Genomic DNA, 14,114 nt, shown 5'->3' with positions numbered 1-14,114 from the left:
ACGATATATTCAAGGAGTAAGTTAGTAATAGATTTAGGGTTCTATCGCTTTAGGTACATTTAAGAGTTTTTTGGGGTTTGGTCGACGTTTTTAGGTGGTTTTGGACGGTTGGTACATCTAATGGTTATCAATGTTGGCTGTTTAGTGGTTGTTTTTGGATTCATGGCTACTTTTACCGAGCCTTCGTTTCATTTTTGCCTTGGTGGGACTTTCATTGTTTTTAGGCCAGATTTAATTCCATCATAATCTTAAGTTTCTCACCATCAATTATTTCACAGCGCTTCATTATCCGGTGTGTGACATGGATTGGGTTAAGCGAAAATATGGGGTTTAGTTGCTTCAAGGGGGATATATGCTTGTTGTTATCGTGTTTTGATGTAAATGTTATGTTATATTGGTTTGAGTTCAAATTTGCTCATGTTATTTCATGTAGGTCGTCTATTTACATACACATACATAGGCATTACACTATAATCATTGTGTATTGTTCAAATGGATCGTAGGATCTCCTTAAGCAGATCATTTATATTTGTGTTTCTTGACATGTTTTCTTCATATTTATTTTAATTTAAATTACGTTTATTACGTTTTTATAAAAAAAATGAGTACAATAAACGGTGATTGGTAATAAATGGTTGACCGTAGATAGCTATAAACCTACTACTCTAATTGCTATATTTTAGAATCTATTTTTTCCAAATTTCTTAATGGACTATTTAATCGATTCTGGGGAACTTCGATTGATTATATACATATTTGTGATGGGAAAAAGTTTTTACTTTTATGTTTTAATGTTTTATAAACGCGGCGTAAGATTAAAATATAAATATATTTTAATTCATTAAAACTTTCAATTAAACATTCACACGATTAATGGTTCTTTAACAAAATCCTATTACACCACTAATAATTGTCAAATAACTAATTTTAGAAGTGGAGTTTAGATATACATTCACGAATTGATGTCCACGTGAAGGTTAAAACATATATTCAAAAGTATAAATATTCCTACAGCTGATCCACATAGCACGTCGAGCAACACCAAAAGAATGCTACTTCTATAACCCAAAATATAATATCTATATGTTATTTGACAACGTTTGAATCATAAAACAAATAAGATCAAAACCCTTTTGTTTATTTGTTCTTATTGCTTGTTGTCGGTCACCTTAGTCCACCAAATAAAAGAAATAGAATAAAACCAATTTGGTTTTATCATTCTGGGACCGTCAGATTGAATCTAACATTTCGGGTTGTAACCTCATTTTAAATTAACATGAATTCATTGTTTTCACCTTTTTTTTTTTTTTTTTTTTTTTTTTTTTCCCCTTGATTTTTGATTTACTCAAAACATACGGCCAAACATTGAAAAATATGACGGCTCCTTTGATGTGTCGTTAGAAAAAGTCAAAATTATCAACCTTTGATTCATTCAAGTATATAACTTGGACTTTTTCTTTTCTTTGTTTTGTAGATCTCGTACCCACCAAGAAACTAGGCCCATAATCATTTTTCTAATATTGTATTAAACTAAGTCCATCTAATATTTGGTGATTTAACGGTCCATTGGTGATTTAACGGTCCATTGAGACTTTTATATTTAATTAAATTATATCTTTCTCATTATAATATAAGTTATAATTATATTACTACGTATATAATTTTTTTTTTTGACAAAAAAACATATTATATATAAATAAATAAAAAGGGGAAGATCTATCGATCTTGTGGGGTTACAATTGATACAGATTACAGATCTGTTTGACTGGCGAATCACTAACCGCCCTAATGAACTCATCTAAACAAGAACGAGCTAACAACAGAAAAATTACATTGAAATTGAAAGCAACAGCATAAACCGGGAAGAAAAATCCCCAAGAACTAAACAAACAAACTATCAAACTGTGCCTGTTGCAACTTGACGTAACCACCACCAAGAAAGCAAGACCCCAAAGAAGGTCCTCACCTGAGACGAAGCCTGCAACCGCGAACCAAAGCCCACAAGTCCCAAAGCAACCGTACCAACCCTCGCACGAACATCTGAAACCGACCACCCGTCTGGAACCCCAAAAAATCCTCCCTCGAGTCCGCATCGACCAGAAACCCATATTAAATCCCCGATGGTCAACACCTCCAAGCAAACTCCAACAGCAGCCCGCCCAGAAACCCAACCTGTCAAAGCCCAACCCAACGTAGGACGGGCACCAACCGAGAAAACAACCCAAAAATCCACTCTTTTGTCACTTAACGACCCAAGAGAAAACCTCTTACGACCCTAAAGCCGTTAAGGCGGCAACTACACTGATCCGTTCCGAACCGAAACCAGTGACGAGGAAGGACGATCGAATCGGACCAAAAACCAGCGAAGGAGCACGATCCGGTCATCAAAAACCAGTCAACCCGGAGAGGGAAAAGTCGCCATTTTTGAAAAAATAAGACTCAAAACCGTCAGGACCCAACCGTACCAAGAACCGTACCACCCACGATCATCAGGGCAGAGACCGCCTCCACCCACCACAGAATGTCAACAACACACAGCCTTCCTAAGTTGACTACAAAAGACAACCTCCAACCACCGTCGCTAAACACAACCTATAGCAGCCTTCCTAAGCCTATCTACCCCCCAACAACCGATACAGAAACCGGACACGGCCGTAACCACAAACAACTGTTGGCAACCCACAAAGCAGTCACCAACCAACAACAAACATTCGGTCACCGCAAGCAAACACCAACAACCATCAATGGCATCCCACCGGAGACCCAGAAACATAAAGTGTGTGACTACATAAGCTTGTATACTAGCGGCAGTGTTGTAAATCTTCTTATTTCTCCCTGAGATATCGTTTTTGGAAGGAAGCCAAGACGAGATGCCGAGATTTCTCGATCAACATGGTCAAAGCTACGATTTCTCAGATTTTCATGCTCATTTCTTGGATTTTCTTGTAAAACCATCATAATTTCTAGGATTTTTATGCTCATTTCTCGGATTTTTTTTTAAATTTCATGTAAAAACGTATATAAATATAAATATATTTATTTTTATGTATATAGTCTTATTAAGAATATTATAAAGTCAACGTAAGTCAACCCCCGAGATCTCCCCGAGATTATTCCGAGATGCCGAGATCTCCTAAAAAATCTCCAAACGAGATCTCCCAGAGATTCGAGTTTTCCAACCTTGACTAGCGGTAGTATAGATTTGTGTTATGACGTGCACACTAAGTCAAATGAATGCTTAAATTACATGTTTCACAGTTTAAACGTAAATAAGTTTACTCTCTAGTAATATTCAAATAACTTGGCAACCACTGGATTTGAACAACTGTAAACAATTATTCGAACGTGAACACATACACAATTCTTTGTATTTATTCGATTTCGAATAGAAATTCGCTAGGGTAGTTATTAAACATGTCGAGCTCATATACCATGATATCCATCTTGACACGGATAGTTATATATCATGTGTATACAAGTTGACCAAATCATGTTCAATTACCTTCACTATTCTACATTGTTAATTAGTTCAATAAAGGATTACCAGCAATAAATGGCTAACTATAAATATAAATATAAATTACTGCATGTAACTATAGCCACTTAGCCAGGAACCTAGTAGGCTAATTGCTATGTTCTAGAATTATTTTTTTTTTTTTTCAACAATAAGAAGTTAGCGGAATAAGAAGTTAACGTAATGGTAGTGATTTGACTTACCATATGAAAGGTCATGGGTTTGACTTACCTTGTTGTTATTCGGCCGTCTTGTGTCGAATCTCATCCGATAGGCATTTTATTGGTGATTTAAGGATTTCAAGAAAACAATTTTCTAGTCTATCAAGCATAAAATAAAATAATTGATAGTAATAAAATATTCTCTGAAAAGTCCTAAATTCACATACCCTAGCAAAACGAGAAAGCAAAAAACTGAGCCATATATAAATGCAAGTCCTACAAGATCAAACACATAAACACGAAATCTGTGAATTTCATATAGGAACTCAAGAAATCAGAATAAAGTCACTAAGGATACGCGTACTTCCGCATTCAGCGCTCGTGCATATCACGTGTTTGCGCATGTCTTCTACATTAGTTATGCTCCTAGTGTAATAGTTTACCCTAGCATTCGTTAGTGCGCACGACGCATCTTTGCTTTGCGCACACGATTAAGATTCTTTCCTAATTCGACTAAGATTCTTTCCTACTTTGTAGCCTGATAACTACGAAAAGTAGTTATGAAAAATCATGGGCCAATTAGGAAATGAAAGTTTAAGGTTTCATTATACATACAAACCCTAATCTTTGACAATTAAGGACATCGTGGATACTCGAATATCAACAAATTAAAAACTACAATTACGATATAAGGTTACATGTACGTTATTTGAATGTAGAACCATACGAAACCTTTAGCCGTTGTAGTAACTTATTTGATGATGGTGGACTGAATTTACCACCCTTTTGAGATCATCTCGATTAGAGTTACTCTACTCACGATGTCCAGACCGGAGAGTTAAATCCATTAAGTCCTTAAACATTAATGCATGCAATCAGCCCTTTATTCTACCCTCGTGGTGAATACATGTTCGATCAAATGGCATCAACCCGTCTACCGCACCAATAACAATTCGTGGTCGCATCCCGGACCACGGATATAACGTGAAACAAATGCACGTGGATACGTGGAGCAGCATTGACGTGATGTACGAACATTGCTTCAAATTACTGTCCGGGAATATCAGGGTCTAGGCTTGAGGCCACAACCACGACACTATCAGATTTTCCAGGGAATTAGCATGGGCGTCGGAGTGCACAGATCTTGAATTAGAATTGTCAAATGAAGATACTCCTTACCCTCTCCGGGGCTGTCTTGATCTAAGGTCGTGTAGTTCGATCTTATTCGAGCTATCAATGGTTCAGAAGTTTGGCATCGTACCATCACGGTTCATGGTTTGGTGAAATTTCCAACAATGCAAGGGATTGCAACTATGGTCAGAGACAGAAGATGCGTTATGTGCTTCAGTTACCTCGTGTTATTTATCCATTCCCACTTTTTTTACGCCAATGTTGGTGACTGGAGATAACTCTCGTAATTTATTCCTGAACCTTAACCAACGATTGAGGAGCGGGTGACTACTCTCTATTTTGGCGAACCCAAGGTACCCTAACCAGAGAATCAAATTGGAGGAAGTATGTCAAAAGAAACTAAGTTCAAGATGCGCGACATCTTGGTTTCAAATATCAGTGGCTTTGTGAGGCAGACACAACGGGAATACAAGTGTACCTACAGAAATAGCGAAGCATAAGCTAAATGTTAGCCCTAGCCATACTTCAGAGAGAAAAAAGTGCGGCATGTCATCTAACAAAAGTGAATGGCTGCGGACAGAGGTGAATAAGTGGTGAAGGCCAACATACTGCGAGAAGTGCGATATCAAACTTAGGTTGCTAATCCAGTAATGGTAAGAAAAGCGAATGGGTCATGGCACATGTGTGAGGACTTCAAGGATATCATCAGGCCGTGCCCCAAGGGAAATTACCTCGTGTCTGAGATCAATTAGAAATTGGAATCCTTATTTGGTTTTTTTAAAAACCGCGCAAACTGCGCACGAAAGCTCCAATGTGCGCGCTCATTGAAGGGGTCCTGTACTAGAAATCCTATTTAGGCCCAAGCTTGCTTTATATTAGACGAGTGCAAGCTAAAGAAGTACATGAGGGTACGTGCAGCGGAAGGGTTGTATTTTGCAATTGGTGGGTACCACTCGACGATTTTAGCATAAACTCTTGGTCGAGGAGTTTAGATAAAACCATGTTAACGTATTTAACATCAGATGTAGATGTAGACATGGTCATATAAACGAAAAAATTAAAAGAATAACCGGATTGACCTGCAAAGTACTGAAAAGGCCTTGATCGGAATTTTGAGCAAAATTTGGGAGAATTGGGGAATTTGAATTTTTTTTCCTTTTCTGAACATAAAACCCTACGAAACTTTTAGCCATAGAACCCTACGAAACCTTTAGCCATCGTACCGACTTATTCGATGATGATGGCTGATTTAATCACCCTTTCGAGATCCTCATCTCGATGAGGGTTATTCCATATATATATATATATATATATATATATATATATATATACATATATATATATATATATATATATATATATATATATATACATATATATATATATATATATATATATAGGGGCAGGATCAATGGGGAAGTAACCAATCGGGGGAAGCGGGGGGAAGCAAAATAAAAAAAAAAAAATTCGTTTTTTTTGAAATTTTTTTTTCCGGCATCAAGATCACACGAAAATATGAACATTTAGAAGAGACACTTCGTGATGAATGTTATTATTTAGGCGGAAAAACGATCGACAAAAATAACATTCAAGATAATATTGTTCGTGAAGAATATGAACGTTTTTTTTCCATGTTTTGTGAAGTAAAATTTAGCCCGATTTAGAGTTTAGGGTTTAGGGTTTGATGTTTTGGGTTTATTCCATAAACCCAAAACACCAAACCCTAAACCCTAAACCCTAAACCGTTCGTGTTAAAAACTGAATCTAAATCCTAAATCTACACCCTAAATCTAAACCCTAAACCCTAAATTTCTAAACCCTAATATCTAAACCCTATAAACCCTAATATCTAAACCCTAATATCTAAACCCCAATAGCTAAAACCTCAAAATACGCTCGAAAAACACGATAATTGTTATATATTACTTCTTCGAGCGTTTTCCCGCCAAAATAAAAACATTTATCACAAAGTGTCTCTACTAAATGTTCATATTTTCATCTCATCTATAATGTTCGTGAACAAAGTTTCTTCAAAAAACGAAAAAAAAACGAAAGTTTTTGCTTCCCCCCGCTTCCCCCCGAATGGTTACTTCCCTCTTGATCCTACCACTATATATATATATATATATATATATATATATATATATATATATATATATATATATTGACAGACTAGCGAGTTAAATTCGTTAAGTCCTTATACACTAATTCATTGCAATCAGACGTGTATTCAAACCCACGAGGTAAATACAAGACAAATGGGTTGAACAAGCAAGAGCCTCCTATTCAATTGCACAAAAAATTCCTAAATTTGTGTATCCAGAGACTAAAATATCATTTAAAAATTTATTTGATATAAACTCTAGTCATCACAACAACAAGAAAGCACCAATAAGATAATTACAAACAAATCAAATTTCGTAGAAATAATCAACATTTCACAAAAAGGAATCGGATAAATACATGAGATTCCATATTAAAAGTTTAAAACCCTACTTTTTATTTTTATAGAAACATAAGAAAGCAATTTATAAACGAACTGAAATTCCTACAAAAATCAAAGTTACACAACTCATAAAATGCTAATAATCACAACCATATAAAACAAACAAAGATCTATAAACATATCAAAATTTGTACATAGATCAAATATTCACAAATTTTTACTTTTCACTAACCCTAACAATTAGGACAAACAAATAGCATATAGCATAAACAAATAAAAAATCACAACAACAACAACAACAAAAAAATCCAATCCCACAAAAGTGGGGTATGGGAAACACCCAAGAGTAGAGAAAGTCAACCGTCTCAATTTTCTATGAATAGAGAGATTGCTTCCGAATGGACCTTTGACCAATAAGTAGGTTAAAAAAATAAAATAAAATAAAAAGTGTTAAGACGCCATGAAAATGGTAGAATAAAATTTCCATGAGTTTTAAACCTGCCTGAAGTTTAATTTAGGCTCTAAGCGACAGTCAAGTCGCCTATAAATCGACGCTTCTTGTTGATTCGATTAAAAAATCACAATAAATCCAAATTTCACAAACTTGTATAACACCAACAATCACAACCATAAGAAAGCAAAAAAGAAGACCCAAAACTCGTACTATAGATTAAAAAGTTCACAAAGCCATACTATCCATTTAAAACCTATTCACAAACAAGTGAAGTAAACATACCTTAATAGTGAACTACTACAAAAAAATGGAGAGAGAGAGAGGGAGTGAAAAGCGAGGAGAGAGAAAACCAATTGAGAGACCAACCAATGAGGCTCTCGAAGCTTCAAACACTACAGGGAACGGGATCATGAAGGGAGTGGAGAACGGCAAGCAACGACAACAGACTACTAGGGTTATCAACACGAATGGGATAAAATCCTTCTTCTTCTTCAATTTCCCTGATTCTTGGACGGTAACCGATTTATGGCGACTACTCAAGAACTATGGGTCTTTAAGGGAAATTTTTGTTCCTCCACTGAAGAGGTTAAAAACTGGAGCAAGATATGGTTTCGTTAGATTTACAGACGTCGCAGATTACAACATGGAAGGGTTTGCAAAAACCTTAAGCACAGCAAAAGCTGGAGATCTGACTATTCGATGTTACATTGCAAACGAAAGGAAAGGGAGCAATAATGAAAAACCAAAAGAAAGAACCAACCAACCATCTATGTTCAAACAATCAATCAACAAGCCTGAAACCAATCTTTTCAACAATAAAAACGATGGTAGAAGCTATAGAAAAGTCTTGGATGCGAGGGAGATCCTTAACGCCAAAAGAAAAGACAACAATGTGTCCAAAGTTGTCCATGCAACCATTGATTCATCCAGTAATAACCTACTGGAAAAATCAATCACTGGCCAAGTTAAATCGATCGATCTCCTTGAACGCTTTGGGGAAATTTGTGCAGCAGAAGGGCTTGATGGTTTTAACATCAAGTATCTTGGTGGGTTTGATATTATGCTTGTTTTTGAAAACCCTAAAACTGCAAAACTCATTGTAGATAATACGAATCACTTCATTCACTCGTGGCTAAATAATGTTAAGATATGGAATAACCAAGACGTTACAACAATGAGGCTAACTTGGATTAGCATCTTGGGGGTTCCGGTAAAAGCATGGAATGAGAATACGTTCAAGTCGGTGGCCAATTGGTGGGGAAAAGTCATATCTACAAATAACTGTACTATCACCGGCAATCAATCGTTAGTCGTGGGAAAAGTCCTTATTAAAACATCATTCGATGAACTTATCAGAGACACTGTTCAACTAATAGTAGATTCAAAAGAAGTCAAAGTTTTCGTCTCTGAAAGTGATGTAATTGAGATTGAGATGGAAGAAAAAAAAACGGAAAGGATCACAGATTCTAAATCAGGAGAAGATGCATCAGATGATGAATCCTATGTCTCTGACACCTTTTCAGCAAACACCCACCGGAATCTTCATGATAACCGGACTATTGAAGAAGACGACTGGATTTCAGAGGGTTGCAATTTTCAGAATATTGAGGGATCCAACTCAGATGGGAAACACAATCATGGGATAAGCAAACGCATGGAAAAAGATATATTATTCTCTGACAATAACCATGCCTTGTCTCCCACAAAAAACCTACATAACTTTAATAATGGCCAACACACCACCCCACAAAAAATGATTAACATCCCACAACATTCCAACTGTCGGGTCAACTCACCCACACCCACTGATGTACATACACCTAAGCCCATTACTACTTCTAAATCTAGCTCACCCAAGTCCATCTTCACCAATCCCAATTCACCAAAGCCCAACACTTCTCCTAATTCCACTACACCATTGCCCAACCCTTCAGAGCCCAACACTACCCCTAAACCTATGACAACCGAACCCATTAACACACCATGTATCCGATCCATTAACAAACATTCTCCAATCAAACCATTTAACCTTCCTGAAGTTCCGATTTCTTCCCCTTTATCGCCATCAAATCCGAAACCTAATCAAAAAAGCAGTGATAATTTATCAAAAAGTGTCCTTGAAACCACAACTCATCTGTCATGCCACCCGACAACTCATCTCAATCTGTCGCCCGAAAGCAACCAATCCCCAATCTTAGACTCCTTGGTTATCGAAGAAACCACGGACACAGACCCTGTTAATAACACTTCCACTATTCCTTTCGCTGAGCATATCGAACCAAACCAAATCCTACCTACTGTCGAACTTCCACCAAACCTGAAAACCAATAACTTAAACCAGGCAAGAAACAAAAACATAGCAGTTCCAATTATCACATCACAATCCAAAAACAAAACAATTTCAATCACCAAAACCAAAATATTATCCAATACACCTATAGTTACTTATACCTCAAAAATGCAAAAGTTCAAACAACTTGCAAGATCGAAACAGAAATCACAGACCAACAACAATCAAGGTACCAAACCCAAAGCAACTGGAAACAACTTCAGAATCAAAGTTACCAAACCCAAACCAAAAAATTCTAAAGGATCCTCGAAATCAAACTCACTGGAATCAAGCAACTTGTTCAATAGCAAGGATGTCAATGAATTCGGAGAAAAGATTGGAGTCCATTGGACTTCCAAGAGGTAACTTCCTCCACACTTCTCACTATCGTATCTACTGTTTTTATGATTATTCTATCACTAAACATTAGAGGTGTAAAAAAATCCGGTAAGTTAAAATGGCTTAGAGATCTTCGTCGGAAGGAAAACCCTTGGATTATGGCTTTACAGGAAACACGATGTGGTGAGATCGATGATTCCTTCCTAGAATATTTTTGGGGTTCAAACTCTTACGCGTATGTTCAGAAAAATGCTATTGGTTTTTCGGGGGGCCTGATTCTCATATGGGACCCTACGATCTTGAAAGTCAACGAGGCAATCGAAGGTGAATTTTTCATTGCTATCAAAGGTAACATAGAAGGTATAAGTTCCGAGGTGGCAATCATTAACGTATATGGACCTCACTCCACAAGTAAGAAAATTCGCTTCTGGAATAACTTGGAACAAGTAATGTGCTACGGTAATATGCCATGGGTAATATGCGGTGATTTTAATGAAGTTAGACGTCAAGATGATCGACTCAATTCGGTATTCAACAACAACTGGGCTCACAGATTCAATGAATTTATCAACAAAACGGGCCTAATTGATATCCCCCTCGGGGGGAAAAAATACACTCGGATTTGTGATAATGGGATCAAGTTCAGCAAACTAGATAGGTTTCTAGTCTCAGAAGAATTCATCGAGAGTTGGCCTGATCTTTCAGCCACTGTTCTCGAACGTAAACTTTCTGATCACGCCCCGATCATCTTGAGAAACGGTAGGAATGATTTTGGTCCGAAGCCAATCCGGGTGTTCAACGAATGGCTTAAGATTGACGGCATAGATGAAAAAGTAGAAAATATATGGGCGTCAAATGAAACCAACAACAGGCCTGATTGCAACATGCGGAATAAGCTAAAAAAAGTGAAACTCGAATTAAAGATCCAAGGATCAAAATTTGAAAATCTCGAAGAAGAAATTAACAAGCACTCAAAGGCAGTGAGCAAATGGGAAACTTTGGCAGATTCTAGAGTTCTAACAGAAAACGAAAGAATGGAGTGGTTGGATGAAAAAAAGATATGGCTCGAAAAGGAAAAAATCCAAGCCAATATGATGAAACAGAAAGCAAAGATTAAATGGGCGTTGGAAGGCGACGAAAATTCGAAATACTTCCATAATTTTGTTAAAAGAAGAGCGAATAAGAATACGATTCGGGGGTTGCAAGTAAATGGGATTTGGACAGATAATCCGCAACAGATCAAAGACGAAGTGCTTGGATATTTCTCGAACATATTCAAACTTGAAGATGATGATCATGGCACTTTTAATTTTGACATCAGACGTATCTTTCCAGAAGACATCAACATGCTCGAAAACATATTTGAAGAAGAAGAAATATGGAACGCCATCAAAAACTGCGGTAGTTCAAAAGCACCTGGACCCGATGGGTTCAATCTTAAATTTTTCAAAAAATTTTGGTGGTTGATAAAAGAGGACGTCCTCAAAATATTCGATTGGTTCTGGCACCGTATGGAGATCTCAAATGGATGCAACGCCTCCTTCATTACGCTAATTCCAAAAAACGATAATCCTCTTGGTCTAAAAGACTTTCGACCTATAAGCTTAATTGGAAGTGTGTACAAAATAATCTCAAAAGTTCTTTCCTCTCGGCTAGCAAAAGTCATTCATAAAGTGATCGGTGTAGAACAAAGTGCTTACATCGGTGGTAGATATATTTTAGACGGGGTACTCGTTGCAAACGAAGTTATAGATGAGCTAAAGAGAGAAAAAAGAAAAGGCTTTATTTTTAAAATCGACTTCGAGAAAGCTTTTGACCGACTTAAGTGGAGTTTTATCCTAAACACAATGAAGAACCTAGGATTCGGGGATAAATGGATAAAGTGGATCAAAGCTTGCTTGACATCAACCACAATTTCAATTCTCGTAAATGGGTCACCCACAAGCGAATTCAAACCGGAGAAAGGAGTTAGGCAAGGTGATCCTATCTCGCCATTTTTATTCATAATTGCGGCCGAGGGGTTGAACATTCTTGTCCAAAGAGCAATTGAAGTGGGTGAGATAAAAGGTATAAGTGTTGGCCGAAATGGAGTTATGGTTTCCCACTTACAATACGCCGATGACATGATTCTATTCGGTGAGTGGAGTGATACAAATTTGACGAACATCATGAAACTCCTCTTGTGCTTCGAAAAATTATCGGGTCTTAAAGTAAACATACAAAAAAGTAACTTATATGGAATTGGGGTCAATGATACCGAACTAAGCATTATGGCGAATAGGCTCAAATGCACCCCTGATCATTTCCCACTCAACTACCTAGGCTTACCAATCGGTGTTAAGATGAACAAAGCTAATATGTGGCAGCCCGTCATCGAAAAGTTCCAAAAAAGACTCTCGGGTTGGAAATCTAAGTCTATCTCATTCGGTGGTCGATTAACCCTGGTAAAGTCCGTGTTAAGCAGCTTGCCTCTCTACTTTTTCTCGCTCTTCCGCGCTCCTGGTAGTGTTCTAAAGCTTCTTGAATCTTTGAGGTGCAATTTTTTTTGGGGCGGGTCGGGTGACAAAAGAAAAATGTGTTGGGTAAAATGGGATAAGGTTCTTCTTCCTTATGGGTCGGGGGGACTGAGTATTGGGTCGTTAGATACAAAAAACTTAGCCCTCTTGGGGAAATGGTGGTGGCGTTTCAAAACCGACCAAAACTCCCTTTGGGTTAAAGTCATCTCAAGCATCTATGGGGCGGGGGGTGGGTTACTTGGTACTAACGGTGATTTTGTGTTTCGAGGTTACTCCACTTGGCAAAATATTATTAAAGCAGGTGTTTCCATAGATTCTATGGGGCTAGATTTCAGTTCGTCTTTTGTCAAACAAATCGGGAATGGCAGCTCTTTCAAATTCTGGGAAGAAGCATGGATCGGAGATCTCAAGCTAATGGACCAATTCAAAAGGCTTTATGCTCTAGAAAACTGCAAGCAGGTTTCGGTCATGGTTCGGTTCAGCAACAATGTGCTATGCGAAGACTGGGTCAGGCCCGTCAGAGGTCGGGCTGAAACCGAATTAATGGGTCTTAAAACACTCCTGAATTCGATTACATTAAATGCAGACCAAGACGATAAATGGAAGTGGAGCCTGGACAACGATGGCTTCTACAAATCGAAAACGATGTCAACGCTCATAGACGATAAAAAATTCTCTTTCGGTAATGCAACCCCGGATGTAACGCTACGCAACAAAACAGCCCCTTTAAAAGTCGAAGTCTTCGTATGGAGAGCAAAAAAAAAGCGGATCCCGGTTAAGATTGAATTAGAGAAAAGAGGTATCGATTTAGACTCAACTTTGTGCCCTCTTTGCTTGATAGATATCGAGACGGCAGATCATTTTCTCACACAATGTACAAAGGTCTTGGAGATTTGGAATATGGTGCTGAAATGGTGGAATCTTCCATCTACTTCATCCCTCACCGTTGACCAAGTCTTCGACGACTGTTCGTTAGGTTCAAATGCTACTTTGACGGGTAAAATTATTTGGCAAAGTTTGAAATGGGTAACTTGTTATGTTCTATGGAAGGAAAGGAATGATTCGGTTTTTAAAAATCAACCCTGGATTCCGCAAAAAATTCTAACAAGCATCCAAACTTCTAGCTTCGCGTGGATCTCAAAACGGCTAAAGAATTCTTCGTTGGTTTGGCATCAATGGTTGATAAACCCTGGCTTCTTCGTTTCTTCAACAAATAATAGGCTA

This window comes from Rutidosis leptorrhynchoides, chromosome 2, assembly GCF_046630445.1.
Source record: "Rutidosis leptorrhynchoides isolate AG116_Rl617_1_P2 chromosome 2, CSIRO_AGI_Rlap_v1, whole genome shotgun sequence".
NCBI classification, from domain to species: domain Eukaryota; kingdom Viridiplantae; phylum Streptophyta; class Magnoliopsida; order Asterales; family Asteraceae; genus Rutidosis; species Rutidosis leptorrhynchoides.
This window is presented reverse-complemented; position numbering follows the sequence as displayed.